The sequence below is a fragment of the Miscanthus floridulus genome, chromosome 4 (genome assembly GCF_019320115.1).
Source record: "Miscanthus floridulus cultivar M001 chromosome 4, ASM1932011v1, whole genome shotgun sequence".
Lineage (NCBI taxonomy): Eukaryota > Viridiplantae > Streptophyta > Magnoliopsida > Poales > Poaceae > Miscanthus > Miscanthus floridulus.
Window position 1 is genome coordinate 82012546 of NC_089583.1, and position 8332 is coordinate 82020877.

Consider the following 8332-nt stretch of genomic DNA (forward strand, 5'->3'; position numbering starts at 1 on the left):
ACAAGTAGGCCTCCCAGCTCCCAACGTTTTTTGGCACGTTTTTTATCACAAAAAAAAGTGGTCTTGTCGCAGCATCACTAGAAAACCCGGTACAAGTTTCACAAATGGACTCATAATGAGATGCACTCAATTAATCGGATGCAAGTTCAGACGCTTGACAATCACAATTCACGGTTCACAGGGTTTTGGCCAAAAAAAAAACAAGAATACTACCCCGCGGTATCCATTCCAGTACAGATCTTGTCTGACGATTTGTCAACCAGCACCCCCACGGCACCAACGGTCTGATAACCGTGTGTGTATGCGTGCGCATCTATGCACCCTGTACCTCTGGATTTCCACATCAGAACTCCGGGTGTCATTATCAGGAATGCTTCCGCCAACACTGCATTTAATCCATGGAAGTTAGCTCCTCCGGAATTCATCCCTTTCATCAGATGGTCTTCAAACAGAAATCTGTAGCCAAGCCGAAGATATTTTGGAGCAACGAATTCCACTACTCGTTTAACAGCTGGGCAAGCATAGCATCTGCACTCTCAGGGCCATCGTTTTTTACACTCGGGATTATGTGCTCTGGTGATATGAACTTGACAAATTGTTGCAGTTCCGTGAAACTGCTGTGTTCACTGTGGGGCACTTCATATCTGTAGAAACAAAACGAATGACATGTTACTTTAGTCCATACACGGTATAGGTTTCTTAAAATTGTGGATATTTCTTTAGGGCAGCCACTAATAGCTTGTTTGGTTGCCTCTACAAGGCCCGGCCAGGTTCACTGGATGCAGTTTTCGGCTGTTTGGTTGCATCGACAAGGACCTAAGCCTGTTCCGCAGGATGCAAAATACTAGTAGCTCCTTCAACTTGGCTCCCAAGAAAGAAGTTTCATTTGCGTTTCCTGCAGGCCTGGCTCGCTGGATGCAAGGTGTTTCCTAGCTAATGATATACTTAGTCCATAATTAAGTACTCCCTCTATCCACAAAAGGATGCAATTCTCACTTTTTGAGTCAAATGATTTGAAGTTTGACTAAAGTTATATAAAAAAAGTACTAACATTTATGATACAAAATAAGTAGCATTAAATGACTTATGAAATATATTTTCATAGTAAACCTAGTTGAGGACATAAATGTCAATACTTTTTTTGAACACAACATAAATGTTAAGACTATTCACTATAGACATAGTTAAAGTTAAGCTAGTTTGAACAGAGGGAGTATATATTAAGTGATATTAGTGTTTTTAAGAGCTAATTAAGGCTTCATAAGGAAAACTAAGACTACCAAACATACTTATATACAGTAAATATAATAATTATTTTTATCTTAAACATTTTATCTCATGTGACATATTCTCATACGGACAACCCTACACTATACCTTAGACAGGATGGGCAAATACGAGCAACTAAACAAAGTGACCTTGTATGAGTTCAGCCTGTCTTAATGAGCCTGGTTCAGCTCATACGAGGCAGGCTAGGTGATACAAATAACCAAACAGACTACAACACTGTCCGATAAGCCCCAGGACTGATTAACAAAAGGAAAAATGTATAAAAAGAAAAAATCCAGGATGGTACCTGATGATTGATCCTTGTTGCCACCTTTTGCCTGGTGTCTTTTTCCTACCTTTGCCAAATGCCCAACCAGTAGGACAAAACGCCACTATGAGGTCAAACCGGCCCTGAAGGTAAAGTAGCTTTTCAGAAAATACAAATGTATCACAGAATTCGAAATAAAAAGGAAAAAATGGACTGAGTTGAGATTTCTTGCTGGATGAGAATCTGGAACAAAGATGGAACCTCTAGACAGTTAACAGATAAATGAAATGCTAAACATAATGAAGGGAATATAGAAATTCGTCTCAGTTCTGAAGTCCTGACTCCTGATAATACAACCAGAATATATGGTTAAAGATGAGGTTTTTAGTTATCTCTTCTAAGTAGAATAATTCCTAGCAACATCTAAGCTATGACCTATTTTCTTGGTGGTGTTTCATCTAGGAATTTCTGGTTCAGTTTGAAGTTCAACAAAATTCCTAGGAATTTTGATCATGCCCACTATCAGGAAGGCCCTTAAATAAAAACGAAATCTCTCTTACAGTCTTATGAAGGCATAAGACAGAATACAAAGACTTACAGCATATTGATTTGATAAATATTTCATCCGCTTGAAGCTTGCTAGAGTCCACATGGGGACAACATGTATGTGACTTTCTGCTTCATTGGCTGTAAACCAGTGCATAATATCCTGAGGAAGCTCTAAATGTTTCAATATTTGCAGCTTTGCAGCTCCAACATATATTTTCTTCTGAAGCAAACGAGCAACCTCCATAAACAGTCTTTCTTTTCCTGCATACAAGAACACTTGTAAGTAATTATCCTAAGTCCTAACTTAGAGAAACACCAAAATACCCCGAAACAGAAAATACGAGATAATACCAATTGTGTAGCTACCAATCAAAAACTTTTTGGATTGAAAGCTTCTGCTTGGATGGCCTCAATAACGAACTGTATTACAATCTCTTGACTTGGGAAGTCATACTGCAAAATAATTTTATTCATGGCAGATTAAGTTAACCATGTCAAAAATTCAACTCTAAACTTTGGAAACATATAGTTTTTCTGGACAAACTAAAAGACATACCCGTGGATTGCAATAGGTTGTGGACTTGTGTCAAGTATTAGAGTGTGGATATGAGAAGACTGCAAAACAGGATTGTTGGCCATCTCGGAAGAAAACCAGAAGTCTCCAGTGTGCAAAACAACCTAAAAAGCAAGTAATAAAGAAAAAAAAACATATTGAATAGTTATGTCAAATAGATGGAACAAAATACTCAGACAAACACTTACTTTACCGTTGGGAGGCTCAAAAAGAATAATGATTGATCCAGGGCAATGGTTGGCATCAAAACATGTCAAACTAACTCCAGCAATAGTGTGCTTTTCATTTAGGGTCAATACATGCAATCTATCCCATGGAATACCAATCTTATGATCCACAAGACTCGCTGTAATTGACGAACAGTATATCTTCCCATGACAAAAGCTCCTAGTCAAGCCTTGATAATCTGTTGAAATAGAAATATGTGTTAGACATTGAACATCAGCATTAGGTGCCTAGCAATAATGAGAAAGAAAACATGTGGGAACCAGTTTGCTAATATGCTGGTGCAGGAAGAGTTCAATTCAATATAAACTCAGGCAACAAACAATAGAGGTTGTACTTACGATCCACATGGAAGTGTGTGAGAAACCAGTGAGAACAATCGCCTCTCAAATAGCGAAATGCATCCTGCAGCAACATTTTAAGTTATGGAACACGCTGATTGATATTAAGGATAAATGTTCTTGTAGGTCTGCAGAGATAAAAGCATACCACTCGAAAAGGGGTCCCTGGGATGCAACACCAAAGAGGTGTATCTTTAACCTTTCCTTTACCAGCACTTCTTCTAGTGGGTATTTTAGCACTAGAAATTTTCTTCTTGTTCAGATTAGATGGCTTGTTGACTTTGCATGCCCTTCTTTGTCTTTGATCAAATGAGGAACACTGAAAGTATTCAGTAATTAATTTATTACCATTCATCGGAACTTTAGTCTTCTTAGTATTTTCTGAATTTAACACGACATCTTCCACTTCACTGGGATCATCATGTTTCTTCCGTAACTCTCCTAGAGCATGGATAATTTTCTTTCTTGGTCCAAGAGAGGTGATCCCGATACCCAACAGATCCTGCAATCGATAGGGCAAATGTTAGTTGTTTTACCGAAAACCAGAAGTATCATTTGCCTATTGGAGTCACATCCAATGTATTAACAACCAAGCAATTCTCTCAAAATCTTAGGATTTCGTGGAGAGCTGATCCATCTACTCATGCTTCAACAAGATCAAATCATCAAAACATGCAAATGTGTTAGAGTAACTAGGAATAGTACCACATTGTCTAACCACGTGAGGTGTTAGTCCTATGTACTCTATATAATCAGCCCATGAGACCCAATGCAATATAACACAATCTCCACCAATTATATTCTCCTTCATGGTATCATTCGCCTAGGTTTAGATCCTAACCCTAGCCGCCGCCGCTTCCGCACCGCGCGCCCCCGGGGAGAAATCGATCTCCGCCGGGGGCAGCGCCACCTCTTTAGGCGCCGGATCCTATTGATCCCGCGCCCTCTTCGTCGTCATCAAGCGGCAGATCGGGTCTTCTCGCGGCGCGCGCCGCCCTCTCCGCGCTCGCCGTGGAGGATGCTGGGCGTCGCCCCATCCCGCGCCGCCATGGTGGTGGCCCGGGCAGATCGACCCCAACATCGCGCCGCCATGGTGGCGGCCGGCCAATCTGCGTCATCCTCGTGCGACCTCGCGTGACCGTGCCCCGCCGTGTGCCCCGCCCCGTCCGACTCCGGCAGCTCGTGCCACGAGCCGGGATGAGCCTCGCTGAGGTGCACTGTTGCCGGGTACACCTGATCCGTTGCTGCTGTATCTTTTTGGTTTGCCCGATCACTGATCGGGATTGAGTCGCCCATCGCCAGTCGACCTCGCGCATACCTACTCCGGCATCGGCATCGACTACAATGACATCTACATCTTCGACTGTGCGTCCTGGCCGGGGCAGGCGATGCCGAGGGGACGCCTTCCCGCGTCGCTTCTCGGTCATTCAGTCCGCATGTCTACATCGTCCCTCCACCAACCGATTATGCGCGATCCACCTGGCTCCGGTGATGTCCATGGCCGAGTACTATGCACATCTTCTCCGAGCAACAGGGCTGCTGCTTGCTGCCGTGTCGCCTCGTCGAGCTGCAGCACTGCCGCCCGTGTGTCCGCTTCGCCGTTGCATCTACATCACCGTCCACTGTGCATCGACGACTGTACTGCGCACTCTTTGCTGCGCCATCCGTCTGCACAAGGTCTTCGTCCTGCTGATTGGGTCTTCGTCATCGAGCTGCCGCTACCCGCGCCGTCGCTGAGCCATGCTCGCCGGTCGCACCCCTCGCATCGTCGTTGAGCCCTGCTCGCCGATGCGTCTGCTCTCGCACTCTCGCACTGCTTCTTCTTCGTCCAGCACAACCACGTCGATAGCATCACCGTGGTTGGGGCCCTCTACCTTGTACGCCCGGTATTGGCAACACCGACGCGTGCTTTCGTCCCCGATGCGTTGCTGGGACTGGCAAACCCAGCCCACGCCTCGGCGCATAGGTGGCTTGACTGCATCGACTTCGGCATCGACCCTCCTGTTCCTACCCCGTCTGCCTCGACTGCGTCGTCGCCTTTCTTCTATGTCTACGACAGCCTTGACTGCGTTGACTTCGGCATCACCCCCCTTCCACGACGACTGCCTCGACGCGTCTCCGTCATCATCATGGCGCCCCTCGCGCTCCTGCAGCTCCATCGACATGGCAATCCAACCACAACTACGTCGACCTCGGCCATCTTCAGCACGACTTCTTCGACCACGGCTATTGCGCCCTCACGCTCGGCTACCTCGACATCGGCACAAAAGGGCTACCGCCTTGCATGAGGACTCATCGGCTTCTTCTCCAGCCACATCATATGCGCCGCATCGACTGTTATGACCGCAGGGGATGTTAGCTTCAGCTTCTTCTCCAGTCTCACCGTCTGCGGCGCTCCCGCTGTGACTGCGGGGGGATGTTAGAGTAACTAGGAATAGTACCACATTGTCTAACCACGTGAGGTGTTAATTCTATGTACTCTATATAATCAGCCCATGAGACCCAATGCAATATAACACAATCTCCACCAATTATATTCTCCTTCAAAATGAATGTTGCGTCAGGAACAGCCTGGACTTACAAAAGATGGGTCACATAATGTAAGCAGTAATGGAGTTATGCTCTACACTTGAAAATAAACTTGCATCTAAGAATAAGACATAATGTACCTCTTCAGTGAGCCACTGCAAGGTTTCCCAGTCAACTTCTTCTCTGATAAAAACCTCCACATACTTGGATAACCCAAGGTTTTTTAACCATTCGACAACACGTCCAATTTCAACATTTTGTCCAGCACAGGGCTCTTTTTTATGATTGGGACTAGATTCCTGAAAAAGATAATTCAAGTATATGCCTACTTTAAGATATATGTTATTCTTATTGCAGAAGAAGAAGAAGAATTAGGGATGTCAAATGAACTTACTCATGCTCTTTGTATCCACACTCCACTAACTTCGTCTCTGAGTTTTGTTGCTCAGCAACCAGTAAATTGGATGATAACATGAATGTCTTATTGATTATTAGTCAATTGAATCTAAATAAACAGATTTCATTGCACCACTTGTGCTCTTTTATAATTCATTATCGGGCAAATATGGTAGGAAAGCTTCCACATTATTGACATTGTTGTAAATTGCAATCCACTGTGGATACATTTTCAGTGATGTTTGTTTATTGCCCCAAATAGGCAGGTGATGATGTACAAAAACAAACCATGATGATAATGGTCAACACTATGCAAAGAAACAATACCATCAAGCAGAGGATCAACACAAAAGCAGCAGTACTTTTGAGCTTCTAGCCAAAACATTAATTTAGCATGTATATTTAAGGCACATTAGCACAAAAGAAATTATAATATTAGGACGTATTGAACATAACCTTAGCTGGTTCGTCAAGACAATTGTTAGTATGCAGCTGCCGAAACTCCTCGCTTAAATCAGATATATCCGATCCACAGAGAGGGCATTTCACTTCATAGTCTGAACTGAGTCGCTTAGAGTCTAATTTGTTCTGTTCCATGGGAGATGCACTAAAGTTTGACTGTCCCTCTATGGAATCCTTCATACACAAGTTAATGAGCTCACTGAGCTGTGTTCCAATCTCAAAATCATCACAACCATCAACTTCAAAGTCATGGATCATATGGGATTCTAGAAGCTTTGATTCAGATGTATTAGAGCGGCACTGCCCCTTACAAGCCTCAGGTTCACTTGATTTATTCTCCATAGGCACATTTTCAGGGGTTGCACGTGCAGAATGTCTTGCTGCTACTTTCCTCTCTTGTGAAATCATGTTACAGGCTCCCAAACCAGGCTCTTGGATTTCATTGCTAGCACAAACTCTAGAACCATACTTTGCGTTCGACATTAGGAGCTCTGACTGTAGAGAATCCAAGTGATAGCTCCCGTTCTGAAGCCCAAAACCACATTCAGATGCCACCCCGTTTGCTTTCTTCGTGTCCTGTTTATCAGTCAGTGAGCCAAGAATCCCTGAATCGAGACCTTCTGAATCATACGAACTAGCAGTTACAAACTCGTAGTTTGCATCTGATTCAATAAGCCCCGGTTCAATCAACCTGGAGTCGTGATGTCCCTCTACAGCTTCAGAACTGCCCAGCTTCTTCTCCGTTTTTTGTGGATGACAATCAGAGCCTGCCAGCTCCTCTGTGGCGTGCCCCTCCTCAACAACTAAGGTACCAGCTACTTGAGCCTCCTCACAACGCCCAACTCCCAAATCACATACCACACCGAGCGCCAAAACCCTCGATTCTATCGAATTGGGCAAGGAACTGGAGCTCCCTTTGCCATATCCGTATCTATCCAATCCTATCTTCGGTTTACAGCTTAGTTTGGCGCTATCAGATCCGTACCTCGAGAAGCCGCAACTTTCTTTGGCCTTTCGTTTCTTCGCTTTTGGAACGCCGCCACTAACCCTCGAGCCGGCGGCTAGGGTTTCGGCATCCTTCGCGGCCGTCGAGGCGCCCCTCACCGCGGTAACGGCACCACCAGCGGCGGAACTGTTCTCCTTCCCGGAGGAACCGGAGGAGGATGAAGCCTTGAGCTTCTTACGGAGCCGAAGTGCGGCGGCGCCATTGCAAGGCTTCAAGGGGCGGGGGCGAGGAGGTTGGAAGTCGTCGTCGTCGTCGTCGTCACAGTCACCGAGGAAGGTAGCGGCTGTGAATTTGGGGCGCAAGGCGGGAGCGACCGTCGGCGAGGGGGAGGGCTTCGCCGAGAGCTTGCCACTCGCCGCCATCTGCTCGTGGAAGCGGAAGGGTGGGAAAATGCGAAGCGGGGAACAGAAAAGTGAAGAAGAAAAAATTGTTGGTCACTGGTCAGGGCGTTTTTCGCCTTGTCCTCTTTCACTTGATGGTATTATATGGTGTTTTTCTCTCTCAACAACTAACGATCAGGCGTTGAAAGAGGACTGAAAAAAAAGTAGGGCGCGCGTAAATAAACACGAAAAATATTCTTCGGGCTTCGGATCTTATGGGCCTCTATTTGAACCTGTAACTTCCTATATAACAAAATGGACCTTTATAAGGGCTTCGGGTTATTGGTCTTTGAGGCCACATATTAGCAAACATGATCCGTGTATTGTAAAAAT

General features: G+C 45.0%; 1 pseudogene; it reads right to left on the reverse strand.

The window, feature by feature from the left end:
• Positions 1-223: 223 nt before the first annotated feature.
• LOC136549883 (uncharacterized) lies at positions 224-8062 on the reverse strand (annotated as a pseudogene).
• Between the last annotated feature and the right edge of the window lie 270 nt (positions 8063-8332).